Source organism: Sorex araneus, chromosome 5 (assembly GCF_027595985.1).
Source record: "Sorex araneus isolate mSorAra2 chromosome 5, mSorAra2.pri, whole genome shotgun sequence".
NCBI lineage: Eukaryota > Metazoa > Chordata > Mammalia > Eulipotyphla > Soricidae > Sorex > Sorex araneus.
In genome coordinates, this window is record NC_073306.1 from 96,065,456 (window position 1) to 96,085,776 (window position 20,321).

A 20,321-nucleotide genomic window follows, 5' to 3' on the forward strand; every position below is an offset into this window, starting at 1 on the left:
CATATGCATGTGCACACATTCTGGAAACTGAACTTAGGACCTAACACACTTAAGGTATGCATTCTAACACTGAGTCATCCCCTGGCCCTACTTTACTTTTTTGTTTGTTTGGAGGCCAAATCTGGCAGTATTCAAGGCTTACTCCTGGCTCTGTGCCCAGAGATCACTCCTTGTGGTGGTCCTGCTTGGAGGACCCTATTGGTGCCAGGAGTTAAACCCAGGTCAGCTGCATGCTAGGCAAGTGCCCACTGCTAGTACAATCCCTCAGACCCCCAATTTTACTTTTTAAAATTCTACACCTTCAATCATTTTAAGGTTATACTTTGCAACACTTTTCCCATCAATATTTTTATAATGAAATTTTTTGAATTAATGCTTATTTTTATGCACTGAAACAATAATAAATATTAAGCACTGGTAGGCCAATATTTAATAAATTGGAATATTATTAATATATTGCAAGTATTCCATTTAGGGTAAAGGCAGAAACTGGGTTATTCCCACAGTGCTTGGGGGAATCATGAAGTGTCAGGATTCAAACTTTGGGCCTCCCTCCTGCAAAGCTTATGCTCATCCCTTTGAAATATCTTTCCAGCATGATTTGTTAAGAATCTGTGATACTTATTTTTCGCTAGGTAAATTAGGCAAATAAATAATAAACATTTGGAAGTAGCTAACTTTATTGGCCAAAAATAAAACCAATTATTTAGCAATCTTGAGAAATGTGGGCTCTTAGGGCTTTTAGAAGAAATACTGAGGTACATTCAAACAACAGAGAATTGCCCCCAAGATTCTGACTTATAGGCTGATCAGGTTAGCTATGATAGCTGATCCTTCAGAAGAAAAAATTGGGGGGGCCAGAGCGATAGTACAGTGGATAGAATGCTTGCCTTGCACACAGCCAACCCAGGTTTAATCCCAAGCAGCCCACAGGGTCCCCATGAGTACCTCCAGGAGTGATCCCTGAACCCAGATGCATGAATAAACCCTGAGCACGGACAGGTGTGGTCCCCAGACAAACAAAAAGAGCAATTTGTAACTCACAGGCCACATACAGAATAACAAAGCATATCACTTAATTGTATTGTCCCCTTATCTTTCTCTAAGCACATGTCAAAATTACTAAATAATCTTTCAACTTCTTGTCCTTTTAGTTGTTGTACAACCATTTACAGAATATCTTGTCAGAACAAGTAAAAGTTTGACATTTCGGGGCTGGAGTGATAGCATAGTGGGTAGGGCGTTTGCCTTGCACGCGGCCGACCCGGGTTCAAATCCCAGCATCCCATATGGTCCCCTGAGCACCGCCAGGAGTAATTCCTGAGTGCAGAGCCAGGAGTAACCCCTGTGCATTGCCAGGTGTGACCCAAAAACAACAACAAAAAAAAGTTTGACATTTGTGGTGGGATTGGTGTTGAAATATATGCCTAAAACTCAACTACCAATAACTTTGCAAATCATGCTTTATTTTAAAATAATTTTTTTAAAGAACAAGTAAAATTTGTGGTAATGTTTTAATTCTGTAACACTGTTGCTTACTGGCTTTAAGGTAATCAGCCTCTTATAGGGCATAGTTTTTTTAAAAAAAAAATTTATTAGAGAATCACTGATGTACAGTTACAAACTTATGAACTTTTGTGTTTGCATTTTACTCATACAGTGATCGTTTACCCATCCCTCCACCAGTGCCCATTCACCTCCACCAATGATCCCAGTATCCCTCTCACCACCCCCACCCCATCCCCTATCACCCCACCTCTTTTGTTCTCTCTCCTTTTGGGTGTTGTAGTTTATAGGGCATACTTTTTTTAAAACTCTTTTTTTTTTTTTTTTTGGCTTGGGGCCACACTTGGTGGTGCTCAGGGCTTACATCTGCCTCTGCACTCAGGAATCATTCCTGGCAGTGCTCTGGGACCATATGGGGTGCCAATCGAACTCAGGTCAGCCTCATGCAAGGCAAATGCCCTACCCACTGTACTACAGCACTGGCCCATTTCTTTTTTAAAATGAACATGGTTATACTAAGATGTGACTGCTAATTTATTAAAAGAATATTAGAAACTTAAGAGAGAAAAAGAAGTGCTGAATAATATAATTTTGCTGTCATTATATAATTTATGTTCATGTATATTCTTTTGTATCTTTAAATTTTTGTACCAGGTACAGGAATTTAAAAATTGAATTTAGGACCTGGAGATAGCTCAGTGGAATGAAGGACAGGCTTTGCATTCAGGAGACCTGGGTATGAGCTCTGGTGCTGTGTGGTCCAAGCACCGCTGGAATGACCCCTGAACACTAAACCAAGAGTGGTCTCTGAGCACCGCAACCTTTAGCCCCAAACCCCAAAAGTTAAAATTAAAAATTTTAAATCAAACTTAATTATAAAAATCTTAACACATATAGTAGATATTAAATAAACATGGATTATTAAATAAGTAGATGAATTTTCTTTTTCATGATGCAAACCAAGCACTCAGTTGTTGAGTCATAATCCCAGTCCTGCTAAATCTGCACTATGATTACTAAAGCCCTACAGAATCCATAATATAAAGCATCAGTATTGTTATGAATGTATTAATACCATAACAAATATTTAAGCTATAAGTGCCAATAGCTACAACTGCTTTCAGAGATGGCAGAAATTTGTCATAGAGCTAAAAAAAAAACTCTGGCTGATACAACAACATTTTTATAATTAGCTCTGGGTTGGTGCTTTAAAACTCCTAAGTGGGGGCTGGAGAGATAGCACAGCGGGTAGGGCGTTTGCCTTGCACGCGGCCGACCCGGGTTCAAATCCCAGCATCCCATATGGTCCCCTGAGCACAGCCAGGGGTAATTCCTGAGTGCAGAGCCAGGAGTAACCCCTGTGCATCGCCAGGTGTGACCCAAAAAGCCAAAAAAAAAAAAAAAAAAAAAAAAAAAAAATAAAACTCCTAAGTAAATACAGTCAGAGTATACCCCATCCCATAAATCTGTGGAAAAATTACTAGTCCTTGGCAAAAACAACTCTATGGTCTAGAGGAAAATGTAGCCCTGTCATTAAAAAGTTAGGTAGGCCCCATGCTTGTCTACCAGTTGTTTGGTCAACCTTCCCTTTTGCTGCTACAGTGATATTTTATAATTACACACTTTTTTAAAAACAAATTGTTAACAGAAACAAAGTATCATTTGGAAAAAAATCATCACTTTGTTAGACTTTTAAATTAAAGCAACTCGTTACTTTTTTTTTTTTTTTTTGCTTTTTGGGTCACACCCAGCGATGCACAGGGGTTACTCCTGGCTCTGCACTCAGGAATTACTCCTGGCGGTGCTCAGGGGACCATATGGGATGCTGGGAATCGAACCTGGGTCAGCCGCATGCAAGGCAAACGCCCTACTCGCTGTGCTATCGCTCCAGCCCCCGCAACTCATTACTGTTATATAAAAAAGTATAAAGTAAAACCAATCTTCATTTTATATCAAGGCCAACTCCTTTAGCTTCAGTGAACATTTTCAGATTTTCAGGGGTAGCAGATTTGGTTACATCCAGTGATGCTAAAGGCTTACTACGCATAGCTCTGTTCTCAGAGATCACTCCTGGAGAATCATATGTAGTGCCAGTGATTGGACTGGCATTGGCTGCATGCAAGGCAAGGGCCTTAAGCCCTCTAATATCTCTCTGGTTCTCAAATAACATTTTTATAATATCTCTTACATCAGTGAAGCTAACCGAGGATTTACACTCAGTAAAAAGTTACTTTATCTTCAGGCCAAACCTTGGAAATAAGCATGGATTTTTTTGAAAAGCTAGTTCCTTAGAGTCAAAGCAATAAAGGGAAGACAGCAGAAACAAAAGAGAGACAAGAACTCTGGTAAGTGAAGAGTGACTCATGAAATTTGATGAAGCACGGATTTTTTTGTTGTTACAAAATCCCAGATTCAACTCTGCGTCTCCCACACATGTCATGAGCAGTTCCACTGAGCCACCTCTCGTAAGACGGTTTAGAAAAATAAGATAGCCAGATAAAAGTGGTTTTATATTAAGCAACTCTATATAAATGGCTTATGTAGAGCATACTTAGGACTGGTACAGAGAAAGTGGTATACACATATTTGCAACTTATCATTATTACACTAACACTCATCACTTTGAAACAAGCAACATGGCTGGGAGATAATACAGCAACCACGCACCACATGTGGCCTCTTGAGCAAAGAACTGCAGGTTGTAACTCTGGACACTCCCAAGCACAGTAGCACAACCAGGGTGGCCTTTGGAAAATTCTGTTACTGTCAGGGATCAAACCCAAAGTCTCACACATGCCAGGCAGGTGCTACCACTGACATACATTCCTGGCCCTGTGGAGTGCCTGAATTTTACTTAATTTGGTTTTGGGGACAAAACCAGTGATGCTCAGGGCTAACTTTTACTAACAATTACTCCTGGCTCTGCCCTCAGGGATCCTGATCCTCAGTGCTCAGGAGACCATAGATGGTGCCAAGGATTGAACCTAAGTTAGCCATATGCAAGGCAAGAACCTCACCTGCTGTTGTACTATCTCTCTGGCCTAGGAATGTTAGGTTTTAGTATGTATGTGTGTGTGTGGGGGGGGGGTGCAGCTGGCAGTGCTCAGGTATCTATCCTTGCTAAGGCTCAGGGGACCCCATATCATACCACAGAACCTGGGTCAGCAACATGCACCCTACTCTTGATGGAAGGTCTTTGTTTAGGAGCATGGTTATAGCAATTAAGAGTTCCAGTAACTCTTAGGAGCCCATACTTCTCCTGGATTCTGTTAAGTGGGCTTAAAGCCAATGAACTGAACTATATACTCCCATATCATCTGGTTGAAGCCTATCTAGGCTGCATTTTATAGATCATCTGATCAAAGAATAACTACTAAGCCAGAGGTGATTTACAATTTAGCTAGAGACCTCTGATTATCTTTTTATTGAAAACTGGGGGGAAAATTATTTAGCCTCTTGGCTTGACGGAACAGGAGATAATGGCCATGCATAGTCCTCTAACTGGATGGCTACCCTGATGTGTTGTCTATTTGCAATTTATGGCTCTGTGCCTCTGGCTAGCCTCTTGTGTTGCATGTAACTTCAGATTCTGGTTCCCATGGATGTGGCTATGGCAAGTATATACAAAACAAAATAATGAATGTGTTCATGGGGTGGGGGGATGAGGGGATGGTGCAGACTGTGGTTGCAGTAGAATGGGGTATTCTTAAATTGATGAGAATAACTGTACTTTTGCCCTTGAAACTGAATAGAGCAGCTATTCAAAGAGGTAAGTAGCACAGAATAAAGGGTATTCCTCTATTTCAGGAGCTTCTTATTTCTCTCTTGCTACTAGGTGATGGAAGTGGCAAGCAGTGAGAAGTTCATCAAGGACAGGGCTTCTGGAACTTTTTCACTCACAAATCCCTTACCTGAGAAATGAAAACATAGGCAAGCACTGCCAGAAACATCCCAGATTCATTGTGCATTTAATTTTGGATTAATTTTGAACATTGCACATTCAGAAACCTTTTTACTGCCACCTAATTTTTTGCAACCTTCACATCCAGTTAGGTGATTCCATAGGATAGTGTGAGCAATGGTTTAAGAAGCTGGGATCTAGACTTTAAAAATAATCAAAGGTTCTTTCAAAGCAGCAACAATAATGAAAAGCCCCAGTTTGAATCGGGTTCATTTATTCAAAGACTAGATAGAATTTTAAGCTGGGGCCAGAGTACAGTGGGGTAGAATGTATGTTTCATATGTAACCATATGTAACCAACATGGGTCCAGGAGTAATTCTTGGTCACCGCTGGGTATGAACCAAAAAACATAACAAAAAAAAAATCAATGAAAAAAAGAGTAAGCAGTTGGACATTTTATTCACTTGTTTGCAATGGCAAAGGTGTTTTTTTTTTTTTTTTAAATTGAATCACCATGAGATAGTTACAAGCTTCCATGTTTGGGTTACAATCACATAATGATCAAACATCCATCGCTCCACCAGTGCACATTCCTCACCACCAATATACCCAGTATATCCCCCTATCCCACCCTCCCTCTGCCTCCACGGCAGGCAGACAATATTCCCCATACTCTCTCTACTTTTGGGCATCTTGCAATACAGACACTGAGAGGTCATCATGTTTGGTCCATTTTCTACTTTCGGCACACATCTCCCATCGACTGATTCCTCCAGCCATCATTTTCTTAGTGATACCTTCTCTATTCCATCTGCCTTCTCCCCTCTGCTCATGAAGCAGACTTCAAGCTATGGGGCAATCCTCCTGGCCCTTGTATCTATCTACTGTCCTTGGGTGTCAGCTTCATGTTATGTTATTCTATACTCCACAAATGAGTACAGTCCTTCTATATCTGTCCCTCTTTCTGACTCATTTCACTTAGCATGATACTCTCCATGTCTATCCATTTATAAGCAAATTTCATGACTTCATCTCTCCTAACAGCTGCATAGTATTCCATTGTATAGATGGACCAAAGTTTCTTTAACCAGTCATCTGTTCTAGGGCACTTGGGTTGTTTCCAGATTTTGGCTATTGTGAACAGTGCTACAATGAACATATAGGTACAGATGTCATTTCGACTGTGCTTTTTTGCATCCTCGGGATATATTCCCAGAAGTGGTATTGCAGAGTCATATGAAAACTCAATTTCTAGTTTTTGAAGGACTGTCCATATTGTTTTCCAAAAAGGCTGGACCACCACCAGTGAAAGAGCGTCCCTTTTTCCCCACATTCACGCCAGCACTGGTTGCTATTATTCTTTTGAATGTGTGCCAGTCTCTATGGTGTGAGATGATACATCATTGTTGTTTTGATTTGCATCTCCCTGATGACTAGCGATGTGGAGCATTTTTTCATGTGCTCTTGGCCATTTGGTTTTTTTTTTTTTTTTTTGGCTTTTTGGGTCACACCTGGCGATGCACAGGGGTTACTCCTGGCTCTGCACTCAGGAATTACCCCTGGCTGTGCTCAGGGGACCATATGGGATGCTGGGATTTGAACCCGGGTCGGCCGCGTGCAAGGCAAATGCCCTACCCGCTGTGCTATCTCTCCAGCCCCTGTATTTTTTTTTTTTGAGGAAACTTTTGTTCATTTCTTCTCCCCATTTTTTGATGGGGTTGGAGGTTTTTTCCTTGTATAATTCTACTAGTGTCTTATATATCCTGGACATTAATTCCTTATCAGATGGATGTTGGGTAAATATTCTTTCCCATTTTGTGGGCTCTTTCTATATTTTGGTCACTGTTTCTTTTGAAGTGCAGACGCTTCTTAGTTTGATGTAGTCCCATTTGTTTATGTTTGCTTCCACTTGCATGGTTAGTGCTGTTTCATCCTTAAAGATGTTTTTAGCTTCAATGTCATGGAGACTTCTGCCTACATTTTCCTCTATGTACCTTACAGATTCATGTCTGATATTGAGGTCTTTAATCCACTATGATCTGACTTTTGTGTCTGGCATTAGACAGAGGTCAGAGTTAATTTTTTTGCAGAGAGCTATCCAGTTTTCGCAGCACCACTTGTTGAAGAGGCTTTCCTTGTTCCACTTTGCATTTCTTGCTCCTTTGTCAAAGATTAAGTGGCCATATATTTGGGGGTCTGTGACAGGATATTCAACTCTGTTCCATTGGTTTGCAGGTCTGTTTTTATCCCAGTACCATGCTGTTTTAATCACTACTGCTTTGTAGTAGAGTTTGAAGTTGGGGAAAGTGATGCCACCCATCTTCTTTCTCCCAAGGATTGCTTTAGCTATTTGTGGGGGGTTATTGTTCTATATGAATTTCAGGAGTGTTTTTGTCTATTTCTTTGAAAAATGTCATGGGTATCCTGATAGGGACTGCATTAAATTTGTAGTGCTTCAGGCAGTGCAATATCAAAGGTCTTAAGTATATAAAACATGCACTCTGCCGGAGCCATATCCCTGGCACAACCAATTATTTGGAATCTGGGGATGAAGGCTATGTCTACTGCAAAGAAAGAAGTGAGATTTTTCAGTCACTATGGTTGTGGTGACCAAAATGGAATCATGCGTCTAGGCTAGGTCCAGGCTGAAGATGAAACTGTAGTTGAAGTAAAGAAACCTACTCAGTCTCAAACTTGAAATCTGATCTATCAGAGGGAATTGAAGAATCTCCTGATAGTAAGAATATTACCAAATCTTGTTAGAACCTGTCAGACACCAAAATTTTCTTGGGCATCTTTTATATATCACTGCAGGAAAATCTAGAAGTGAAACACTCCTTTTTGTCTGCTTAGATACAATTAAGACAAAGCTAGAACACAGTTGCTTGCTCCCTAATCCTCATTTCTAAACTCCAGTTTTGTCTCTGAGTCTCTCCTGCTTTTGGGGGGCCCATACACAGAGGTGCCCAGGAGACCATGAGGTGCCAGGGATGAAATGGATCAACTGCAAACAAAGTTTGTACCTTAATCCCTGTACTATATCTGTGGCCCTGCCTTCTCCTTTAATTGATTTTGAAACATCTTAAGAGTTAGAAATCTAGGGGCTGGCGCCATAGCACAGCGGGTAGGGTGTTTGCCTTGCATACGGCCAACCCAGGGTTGATTCCCAGCATCCCATATGGTCTCCTGAGCACCGCCAGGAGTGGTTCCTGAGTGCAGAGCCAGGAGTAACCCCTGTGCATTGCCAGGTGTGACCCCAAAAAGCAAAAAAAAAAAAAAAAAGAGTTAGAAATCTAAAGCATTCTATTTTCCTTTGAATTATTGAATATTAAATAGAAACGTCAATTTGAATTAGTGCTGTTTGGGGAAGAACTTCATATAGCCCATTTGAAACATTTCAACTTTGATGCCTAGATGGGTATGAACCATATAGTTCACCAACACTTCTTATCACCTTATCCTGAAGAGAAAAAATCCGGACTCCTATGTTTGCTTCAGGATTACTTACAATAGTCAAAATGTAGAAACAACCCAAGTGCCTAAGAACAGATGACTGGATAAAGTCACTATGGCATAGAAACATAATGAAATACTATGTGGCCATTAGAAAAGGAGTACAAGGAGTACCCACAGTATAAGGAGCCTAGAATAAGGACTTAAGTCAAGATGGCCTTCAAACTTGTAAAAATTCATCTCCTATGATATTAGTGATTAAAGTGACAATTTCCACCCATGTACTTTTTTTTTTTTTTTGGTTTTTGGGTCATACCCGGCGATGCACAAGGGTTACTCCTGGCTCTTCACTCAGGAATATCTCCTGGTGGTGCTCAGGGGACCATATGGGATGCTGGGATTAGAACCTGGGTCAGCCTCGTGCAAGGCAAACGCCCTACGCGCTGTGCTATCGCTCCAGCCCCTCCACCCATGTACTTTTGGTGAGTACTAAATAATTACAGCTTTTGGATGATTCCAACAAAACTATGTGACTTTGGACAAATTACTCAACTGTATCTGTCTGGAAAATGAATTAAAATAGTACATAGTTAACAGCATTTTCATAAGTAGTAAATAAATTAAGTGATAAATGTGGTAAATTAGTAAATAAAATTAATGGTAAATGAACTGAGTGGTAGAAATAAGTAGCAAATAAAGTGCTTAGATTAATGTCTAGCATTTAGTAAATACTCCTTCTATCCTAGTATGTATCATCAAATTATTATTTCTAAATCCCATCTCATATACCCAGAATACTTATAAAAAACAGGAAGGAACAAGGGGGTAAAAAAAAGGATGGGAGGGGGAGGAAGAACCTTAGCCAGAACTAAGGAGATATACAAGTCAGGCAAATATGTAGGACCATGCCTATAAGGAATGCTAGCTAGGAGAAACCTTAAACCAGGGACAGGGAACATCTGGCAAGGGGCCATATAAGGCCCACAAAATCCTGTGGTCTGGCCCTGGTACACGACTAGACATTTATAGTTCCTGTTGGCAGCCTGCAGCCCATTTGTTGGTATTATATGACCTTCGAATGTTATAAATATCCAAATAGCCCTTGGCAGAAAAGATTCCCCACCCCTGTGACTTAAACAGTAATGTAGGTTACAAACAGCATAGGCAAAAATTCCAATACTGGCAGAGACCAGGAGAAAGAGATAAGCTGTATCAGACCAGAGTATATAGAGAGGGTATAGAAACTAGGAAACTAGACTGCCACAGGTAAAGCCTTAGGCAATTTGGTTGAAAACAAATTTATCAGAGGATAAATAAGTCAAAAAGGATGTTTTAAGCCTCTTAAGGGCCAGAAAGATAGATCTTACAGTCCAGAGAGCTTCCAATGGCTGAGTGTACACTTTGCATGCAAAAAGGCCTGGATTTGATCCCAAGGGCCTGGTTGGATCCAATATCCATCCCTCCCCCACCTCGCCTCCACCATCACCACAAAAATATTTTTTTAAGGCTTTGAAGATTTTATAAATTCTTTTTTAAAATTGAGGGTGGGGAGAAATACTTTGTGGTGCCAATACAGAACACCTAGGCTCCTGCATGCAATGCATGTGCTTTGCCTGTTGAACTCTCTCTGTCCCCTAACTTTATTTATACATTACTGTTAATTTATCATATTTTTCTACAAAAACTCTCATGCTGACTGGAGTGTTAGTACAGCGGGTAGGGTGTTTGCCCTACATGCAAATGACAAATATAAAAACTGATAATCGGGGGCTGGAGTGATAGCACAGCAGGTAGGGTATTTGCCTTGCACGTGGCCGACCCGGGTTTGATTCCCAGCATCCCATGTGGTCCCCTGAGCAGGAGTAATTTCTGAGTGCAGAGCCAGAAGTAACTCCTTGTGCATCACCAGGTGTGACCCAAAAAGCAAAAAAAAAAAAACTCTCATGCTTTTATTATTGTTTTAGGCAACTATTTTAAAATGTGAGACTAGGGAGATTGCTCAAGGGCACATGCCTTGCAGGCACAGGATAAGAGTTAGATCCTTTGTATTGCATGGCCCCAGTACACCACTGGGGCAAAAATGTACATCATCCACCCAAGCATTCAACCTTTTGGCAGTTAGCAAAGAACTGCAGGGAGTGGCCCGAGCACTACTTAGAAGGCCACCCCAAAATGTTAATGTTAATGTAGCTTACTTTCAGTGATTGGAAATTTTTTCTTTTTTCTCACTTGTTCCTTCCATTCAATGTCACTGGAATTATTACAAAGCATAGTATGTATGCACAGTATGGTTCCTTGGAAAAATGTATTTGTCCACAAAAAGAATTCTTAAAGACCCAGAGTAGTGGTTAAGCAAATTGGTGGGTCACCAAAATTACCAAAGTGTCAGGGTTGGAAAAAAATTTTTCACAAATTTGTCGTTGAGGAATTTGTCGCAGAGTCTCTTGCCTGCAAGCCTGGCTGTCTTCCCCGGGGCCCCTCGGAGGGGGATGGGCTCCAGCTTCCCTCCCCACCCCGAGCAGAGCTCCCGGCGGCCGAAGACCACTGGAACCTAGCTACAGCCATGCTGGAGGCCCCTCTCCACATGTTCGGACAGGCCTCATGCATGAAGGTACAGGCAGAGGAACCCAGGTGTGTGTAATCCCATCAACGGCCAACATCCAGAGAGAGACTTAAAAGCAAGTTCTCAGAAGCCTACTTTTCCCTCTGGGAGAAACTGACAATCTTCTGAGAGTTTCCTGCCCACAAGGGACAGACTTGCAAGCTTCCCATGGTGTATTCATATGCAAAATCCAGTAACAAGCTGGATCTCATTCCCCTGACCCTGAAGAGCCTGAGCTCAGAGCTATGAGTAAGCCCTTTGCACTGCTGGGTATGGACCCCCCAAAAATAAAAAATATTAAAAAGTAGAAGGTGGTAAATTAATCTCAGATTCAAATTAAATGCATGGAAAACAGCAAAATAGTAAGTACATGAATTATAAAACTAGAGGAAGGTGTTGTGAATGTTCTAAAGCGTTCTAAAGAATGTTTTAAGGATGAGCATTATCTCTTTTACACTAATTTGCTTATATATTTGTTTTGCAAATTTTTTTCTTGATACAATACAAAGGCAAATTCTCTTTTCCATATTCCCTATTGAACTATTATAAGTTATAAAATGGGGGCCAAAACAATTGCACAGTGGAGAGGGTGTTTGCCTTGTAGGCAGCAATGTTTGATTTCCAGCATCCCATATGGTCCCCAAGGCCTGGCAGAAGTGATCCCTGTGCAGAGAGCCAGGTGTCAGCCCTGAGCATCACTGAGCTTGGTCCAAAAACAAACAAAAAAATTATAAAATGGCAATAATTGTAATTATTACTGCTTTAAAAAGTATCTTTCCCTTGGGTAGAGAGAGCTCAAAGGGCTGAGTGGATGCATTACATATGGGAAGCCCAGAGTAATAACTGAGCCTATACCAGGAGTAAGCCCTGAATACAGCTGAGTGTGGCCCCCCCCAACACAGTAAGAAACTGCGTTCTTTGGGCCTCAACCTCCATTTCTGTGAAAATGTGAGAGTTGTGCAAGATGATTTCCAGCCTCCATTCAACTCTACTCTCATGCTTTCCTGCTTACTAGTATGTTTTTTTGTGTCTAAATCAGGAAGCACACCTGGCAGAAAAGCAAGAATTTTACCTGTTATCATTTCATCATTTTTCCAGCTCATCCACCCTGCTTCTACTTTTCAGCACAGAACCTTGAAGCTGCTTTTAATCTTTCCCTCTTATGCACTTTATGGTCAGACATTAATATTAATTTACAAACACTTGGAGAGTGGTTTCTAAGTTTTACCAATCATTCTTGCAAAAACTATCTTATGAATCACAACAGCTCAGGCTGGTAAACATTTTCTTCAATTTGCATGGTATATAAACTCAGACTCAGAAGTTAAAAGAGTTAATAAACATAAATTATGAAAATAAGTCTACTAATTATAAACATACATTTGGTGGGGGACACTTGGTGATGATCAGAGGCTACTCTTGGCTGTGCACTCAGGAATCACTCCTGGTCGTGCTCAGGGGACCATATGGAATGCCAGGGATCAAACCCAGGTCAACCACATGCAAGGCAAGCACCTTACCCACTGTACTCTCTCTCAGGCCCCCAAAGTCTATATTCTTTTCACACTACTATGTGGAATAGATGCAAATCTAGATCCAAGTGCAGATTTTTTTGGTACCTAAGTTTTGGTTTTAATTTTGGTTGATATATCCAAGAAACTAATTAAAATAAAACACCATGCATGATCTTGTGAATATACTACTGACACCCCTCTCCAGGTCTTAGAAGAGTTGTATGTGAGTTAGAAGCCTTTTGAGTTAATCTTCAGACCTAAATTTTCTGGTCTCCTGCAGTCATACATTTATTGAGCACTTACTATATGAGAAACAAGGCAGAAGGTTAGATACCAACGGATTACCCTAAAACCCTACAAGGTAGGAACTGTGCTTGCTATACATAGCAAAGAATGAGGTTCAGAGAAGTAAAACAACTTGACCAAAGAGGTAGTATTAAGTTATCAAAACTTTGGAGATATGGCTTTTGGGTCCATTCTGTGATTCCATTAGTGCTCCTGCACCTCCAACGCCTTATTTTGAGATTTCCTGAAAATTTTCTTCTCAAGTCCTTCCCACTGCACTCCATAGTTTAGGCCCTGATAAATTTATGTCCAAATCCATCCTATTTTGTCTCCCTAAGTGGCCTTTCCTATCATCTCTCTTGAAAGCTTACCACCATCACATGCCTAAAGCATTGTGGTTCTAAGTTCCCAAGACCACAATGACCTGAAGTGTCTTCCTTCTCTGTATTTAACAACGGCCAAAGGCAATTATTGCTCATAAGCACGACCTGACCATACACTGCATGCCATTTCCTAGCATGTTAGAACTGTGGACAGCAAAATCGTTGTGGTAAAACAGAGAAAGAATGGGCCAGAGGAATGTACATGTAACTTCTGAAAACTTGGTCCCTCCCCCCATCTCCACCCCACCCCACCCTCAAATTCTCATTTTGCAAAACAAGACGTAAGGTCCAGCCTCCCGGGGTGGAAGAATAGGGGAGGGGATGGTCAGGGAGGGCAGCAAGCAGAGCAGAACATTCAAAGTGTTCACCAAATGTTGATTTCTGCCCCAGACTTCGGAGTAAGTGTAAGTTCGCTGAAAGCAGGAACCTTGATTCATACATTTCTGCTATTTCTCCAATGCTCTGATCATCAGAAATGATTCACGGTCAACGAGATCACTGACTTGGACCATTTCAGCAGACGCATTTCCGCTAAGAAACGACCCGGCTCTCGGGGTGGGCCTCCAAACGCACGCTTGGTCCCGGGCTCGGTCCCGGGCTGTGTGGCCCCCTGAAAGTCGCCGAGCCTCTCTGGGCCGCCGAGCCGAGCCGAGCCGTTATCTGTGAAATGTTAATGACGGCGCCTACCTGATAGGCCGGCCAGGGTGACCCGGAGAGGCTGCGCGGTCTGAGCCTACCCGCCCTTCTATGCTGTAGCGACTATCACGTTGGCCCGGAACTGTCGCGGTCCCCCGGGCTTCGGTCTCGGCCTCGTCGGCTCTCCGGGCGCCTGTGACGCCACCAGCCCGAGCCGCGCCCCCTTGCCCACCTCGGCGCCCACCGCTCCGACGTCACCGCCCGGGCGGGCGCCCGCTGCCTCCGAGCCGGCGGCGCGACAGGGTCCTCTCTCGACTGTTGCCATCTTAGAACAGGAAACGCGCTCGGAGGGCGCGAGCGACTTCCCGCGCCCACGGCCCCGGCCCGCAGCCTCGGCGCGGGTCCGAGCAGCGCCCGCGCCCATTCAAACCCTCCCCAGCCCGGCCGCGGCCGCGCGCCCGGCGCCCACACCTGAGCCGGGCCTGAGGGGACGGGCGCGCCGCGTGCGCTGCCCGATGCCGGCGTCCGGCCGCGGGCGGGTCACCCCAAGCTCCGCGGACGGCGGGGGCCCGCGCGGGCCCCCACACGCCGCGCGCCGCGGCTCTCGGGCGCCGCAGAGCGGGGGTGCCACGCGGTCACGTGGCGGGGGGGGGGCGCCGAGCGGGCGGGCGGGCGGGCGCGCGCCTGAGGACGTGTGGAGGCGCGAGTCTCGCCCGGGTGTGAGGCTGAGGGGGAGGGGGCGGCGGTCGGAGGGCCGGCTCCGCCCCCTGTGCGCATGCTCGGGCCCCGGCGGCTTATAAGGCAGCGGCGGCCGGCCCTGCCCGACAAAGTGCCGGCGAGCTGCGACGTGACTCGCCCGCCGTGTGGGTGCCCCGGAGGACAGACGGACGCGTCAGCGGGCGAAGGACACGACCTGGAACCCGGGCCCCGCGGAACTCCCCGGCGCCGCGGCGTCACGCACACGCTGGGCGCCGCGAGCCGCGCATAACGGTCAGTAGGGGTTACGCCCGGCGGCGGGGCGCGGTGCAGACCCTCGGCGCGGAAACTTCGCTGCGGGGCCGGGCCGCGGCTGCGGGATGTCTGTGGGCGCGAGGCGGGCAGCGGCGCGGCGGCGGCCGCGGCTGGCTGAACACCGGAGGAGCTGCGGGACAGCGCCCGGCCGCCGCGCCGCGGCCCGTGGGGGGGTCAGGTGCGCGCTTCCCGCCGGCCGGAGTTGGGCTCGGTGGTGACCTTGCGGGATTCGCTGTCCCGCTCGTCCGGAGGGGCCGCCGCGGAGGTGCGGGGTCGGGACCGGGGCTCCCGGGCGGCTTCACGTGGCGTCCCCCGCGGCCGCCGCCGGCTTTCGGGGCAGGGGCTCGGGCTGGACGCGTGGCGCGCCCGGCCCCCACCTGGAGGCGCGGGGTGGGCTGCGGCGCGGTGGCGGGCGCCAGGAGCCCTTTGTCATCCAGCCGGGTGGCCGAGCGGCCGCCGCAGCGCCTGGGAGCGGCCGGGCGGGCGGGCGGGCAGGGCAGCGTCCCTCCGGTCGCACGCGCGCGCTGGGCTCCGCGGGCATCCTTTCCTCCCCACGTGCGCTTTCGCCGGCCCTTGCTTTTTTTGCCAGGACTTCATTTGGGCGCAACCAGCAGTTACCAGTTTGTCATTAATTTTTAACCAAGAAACAAACATGCCATGAGTCCAGCCGCGTTTCCAGGGTCTCCCTTTTCAATGGGGGCATCTCTGCCGATCTCAGCTAATACATTTCCCAGGGACTTGCCTTGCCGTTAACTTGGTTGTGAATTTTTTTTTTCCTTTTGAAAATTAAGTCCGGTTTCGAAACAAGATGTGCCAACGTCAATGCCCTGATGAAACATGTGGGATTGGTAACTACTGGAATGTCGTGGCAGGGTGAACTCCTAATGTGTGTGTGCTTTGGGGAGACCAGTGGGAAGGAGCCACTAATAAACAGTTTAGTGTCAGTTGCCCTCCGGTGAGGTGAAGCATAGACTGTAAGTTTATTATTTAGACGTTAAATAGTACCCCATAAATTCCAGTCTTGTACACAGGAGTACCAACTTTGCCTGCGAATTCGCCACAAATTAATGGTGAAGAATTAGAAACATCAAACTGTTGAAACAGTGGGAAAATATTTCTAAAGGTTGGGAACTGGAGCGACAAATGTCCAGCAGGCTGAGCGCATGCTGTGCTTGCAGGCCAGGAATCCCGCCCCCAGCACCTCACGGCCTTTGTGGGAGTGGGGAGTGGACTCCACCCCCACCCCACTGTGGGAGTGGACCCCCCTGCCCGATCCCCAAAGCACAAAGTTAGGTATAGCCCACAGTGCTGCTGGATGTGGCAAAGCAAAGAAACAAAAAATAGTTGACTCTAATTCAGGGTGTAGACAGATAAATGTTCTTTCACTGGATGACAGTGACCATTGTAGATATGCAAGTTTAATGTCTGGGGGGCATTTTATGCACTTTTATAGCTGAATAGATTTAAAGGTTTAATTGTAAGTTTAATATGTGTTATAATAGAAAAAGAGTAAAGATGTTGCTACCACCATAGGATGAGACCAATAATTAGTGTTCGAATAGTTTTGAATGATATTTTGCTTGTTTGCCATTTCGATTTTAATATATATAATAACTCCTTGAAAAAACTTTTTTTTTTTTCTTTTTGGGTCACACCCGGCGATGCTCAGGGGTTACTCCTGGCTTTGCACTCAGGAATTACTCCTGGTGGTGCTTGGGGGACCGTATGGGATGCTGGGAATCGAACCCAGGTCAGCTGCGTGCAAGGCAAATGCCCTACCCGCTGTACTATCGCTCCAGCCCCCTCCTTGAAAAAACTCTTAATGACAAGTTTACTTTACAGATTAGGAAACTGAAATTGGAGTAATAGTGTCTGAAAAATTGTTAATGATTGAGAATTGTGTGTCTTGTGCATTTTAATTTCCATGCTTTCTCTCGAATTGTAGATGTGGCTGTAAGTGATCTCAAACTGAACCTAGATGCTTTGAGTAATAACTTGCTGAGTTTTTCTTTTTCCATTCCATTTTAACTGTTTCATAATCGATATTCCTTTGTGGTGGGATCTAGGTGCCTGTGAATGCCTACATGACCAATCTGGTTTGTGGCATTTAAGTACTAGGAAGATGGAACTTGGATATGAGGGGGAAAGTCTAGAAGGCTGTGAATTTTTAGGTATTCAGCAACTTGTTGCCTACCAAGAAAGACTTAGGATTCAGCAGTGAACAAAGTTCCAATTCTGGACTCTCAGAGAGATATAGTACAGGCGTTAAGGCACTTATCTTGTACACAGCCAACTCTGGTTCTATCCCTGGCACTCCATATGATCTCCCAACCACTTCCAATCTTTGAACACAGAGCCAAAAGTAGCCCCTGAGGCTGTGGCTCCCCTCAAAAAAGGAAAAAAACAGAAAAGTTTCAACCCTATCCCAGCCAGAGAGTATACTCTAGATGGAAAACATAAATGTGCAATTACTATAAGAAAAAAACCTTTATTTATAAATAAGATTGATTTATGATACAAAAAGAATTATCATAGTGGAGTACGTTATGTGGGAACAAATTTGTGTTGTGTGTGAATACACCTAACTTGATATAGAATCAATATAGGTAGATCTCTCTAAGGAAGTGCTATTAAGGGTGAGATCTGAAGGGTGAATAGGAACTAGCTAGGCCAAGGAGTAATATGGAATGAGCTGTCGTCAGTGACATGGTGCATTGGAAAAGCAAAAGAATTTCACCAAAGAAGCACCACAAGAGAATGTAGCACTGTAGCAATGTCATCCCATTGTTCATTGATTTGCTCGAGCGGGCACCAGTAATGTCTCCATTGTGAGACTTGTTACTGTTTTTGGCATATCAAATACGTCATGGGGAGCTTGCCAGGCTCTGCTGTGTGGGCTGGATACTCTCAGTAGCTTGCCGGGCTCTCCGAGACGGACGAAGGAATCAAACCCGGATTGGCCGCGTGCAAGGCAAATACCCTACCCGTTGTGCTATTGGTCCAGTCCACCACAAGAGAATGGAAACAGAAATTGAGAAGATATCCCATGTTAAGTAATGTTAGGTCTTAGATGTCATTTTAAGAAATTAGGGAAGGATGTAGGTTTTTAAAAGAAGACACTTGTCTTTTTTTTTGGGGGGGGGTCACACCTGGCGATTCACGGGGGTTACTCCTGGCTTTGCACTCATGAATTACTCCTAGCAGTGCTCAGGGGACTATATTGGGATGCTGGGAATCAAACCTGGGCCAGCCGAGTGCAAGGCAAACGCCCTACCCGCTGTGCTATCTCTCCAGCCCCGAGACTATTGTCTTGAAGCTAAGGCAGTTGGTGTTTTTCAGTGAAGCTGGGAATAACTTCATCAGATTAGTATTTTAGGGACATTAATCTGGATGATACAACATGGAGAAACTGATGGAGGGAAATTGTTGGGAGGGTTTGAAACCACAGTGATGGAGAAGGGTGGACAATAATGGGAGGGTAGAAGAGGGAGGGGAAGAGACAGGATTCAGTCATGGACCAGATTTGGGAGATGAGGACATTAGAAGAGTTAAAATATAACTCCTAAATTTCTAATGCGCAAGTAGAAATTCATGAATTAGGTGCTACTTGTCTCTCTAACAGCGTAAGAAGTGTTGACTAGGGGCTGGAGTGATAGCACAGCGGGTAGGGCGCTTGCCTTGCACAAAGCCGACCCGGGTTCCATTCCCAGCATCCCATATGGTCCCCTGAGCACCGCCAGGGTAATCCCTGAGTGCAGAGCCAGGAGTGACCCCTGTGCATCGCCGGGTGTGACCCAAAAAGAAAAAAAAAAGTGTTGACTAGTCTTAGAGTGCTCATCTTCTAAGGTTTTTTGTTTGTTTTTTAATTTTTTATTAGTGAATCACTGTGAGGTAGTTACAGACTTACAACTTTTCGTGCTTGTGTTTCAGTCATACAATGCTCGAGTACTCATCTTCTAAGGTTTTGAAACCAAACTCAGTTTCAAGTTTTTTTCAGCATTACTGTTTTTTGTTGATGTTTTGGGTTCTTTTTTTCCATATAGTTTCTCTCTAGATCATTTACACTGAAAAGTTTCAAAGAGTTGAAAGTCTGCTATTTTATAGAATTTTTTCTTTTGAAGTTTTTGGGCCACACCCGGCAGTGGCTTACTTCTGGCTCTGCATTCCAAGCAGGCTCAGGGTGCCGGAGATCCAACTCTGATTGTCACACGCAAGGCAAGTGCCCTACCCACGATACTATCTCTCTGGCCCCCAGAGTCTCTACTATTTTATGTAGTGTGTATGACCTTAACTACCCTCCTCAGTCCCTACTGCATTATTGTGGAGCCAATTCTAGATAAATAACTTCATCTGTAAATATTTTAGTATATCTCTGAAAAGATGATGATATTGTAAATCATAATGTGATATAAGGATAGCTATATCCAGTAACCACAGTATTATTCTACTTTAAAGAGTAATACTACCAAATAACAAAGTACTAAATTTTCTAAATTATTGGTTGGCTTCGGATTCAAACAAGATATGCCACTCGTTACATTTGGTTGGCAAATTTTTTTTTTTTTTTTTTTTTTTTGCTTTTTGGGTCACACCTGGCGATGCACAGGGGTTATTCCTGGCTCTGCACTCAGGAATTACCCGTGGCCGTGCTCAGGGGACCATATGGGATGCTGGGATTTGAACCCGGGTCGGCCGCGTGCAAGGCAAACACCCTACCCGCTGTGCTATCTCTCCAGCCCCTGGTTGGCAAATTTTTTAATCTTACAGGTTCTCCTTCATTTATTTTCCTAATAATTTAAAGGAGCCAGGTTATTTTTACTATAGTTTAATAGTAAACTATAGTAAAAATATAGCTTTAATACGTCCTAATTCAACACATCCCTCTATTGCCTGTACTTCCTTTAAATTGATAGGGAAAAGGAGGTCAGTGATTGAAGTACATTTTTTGCATGTGAGTGGCCCAGAGTACCACCCAGTGTGGCCCCAAAACAAAAATAACAGGTAGATTGTAGGCTTAGTGCAAGCTTAG

At 44.3% G+C, this 20,321-nt stretch overlaps 1 protein-coding gene and 1 long non-coding RNA gene across 2 annotated transcripts in view; one reads left to right on the forward strand and one right to left on the reverse strand.

Annotated features, from left to right (window-relative positions):
• LOC129404952 (uncharacterized) overlaps window positions 1–14,889 on the reverse strand; it is a 50,164-nt gene extending 35,275 nt beyond the window's left edge. Inside the window, exon 1 of the long non-coding RNA XR_008630274.1 lies at window positions 14,333–14,889. This is a non-coding gene — a long non-coding RNA (uncharacterized LOC129404952). The remainder of the gene's footprint in view (window positions 1–14,332) is intronic.
• Window positions 14,890–14,978: 89 nt separating this feature from the next.
• The window catches only part of SLC16A1 (solute carrier family 16 member 1), a 40,930-nt gene continuing 35,587 nt past the window's right edge, over window positions 14,979–20,321 (forward strand). The window contains exon 1 of the mRNA XM_055140155.1: window positions 14,979–15,271. The gene's annotated coding sequence lies outside the window, so the exon portion shown is untranslated. The remainder of the gene's footprint in view (window positions 15,272–20,321) is intronic.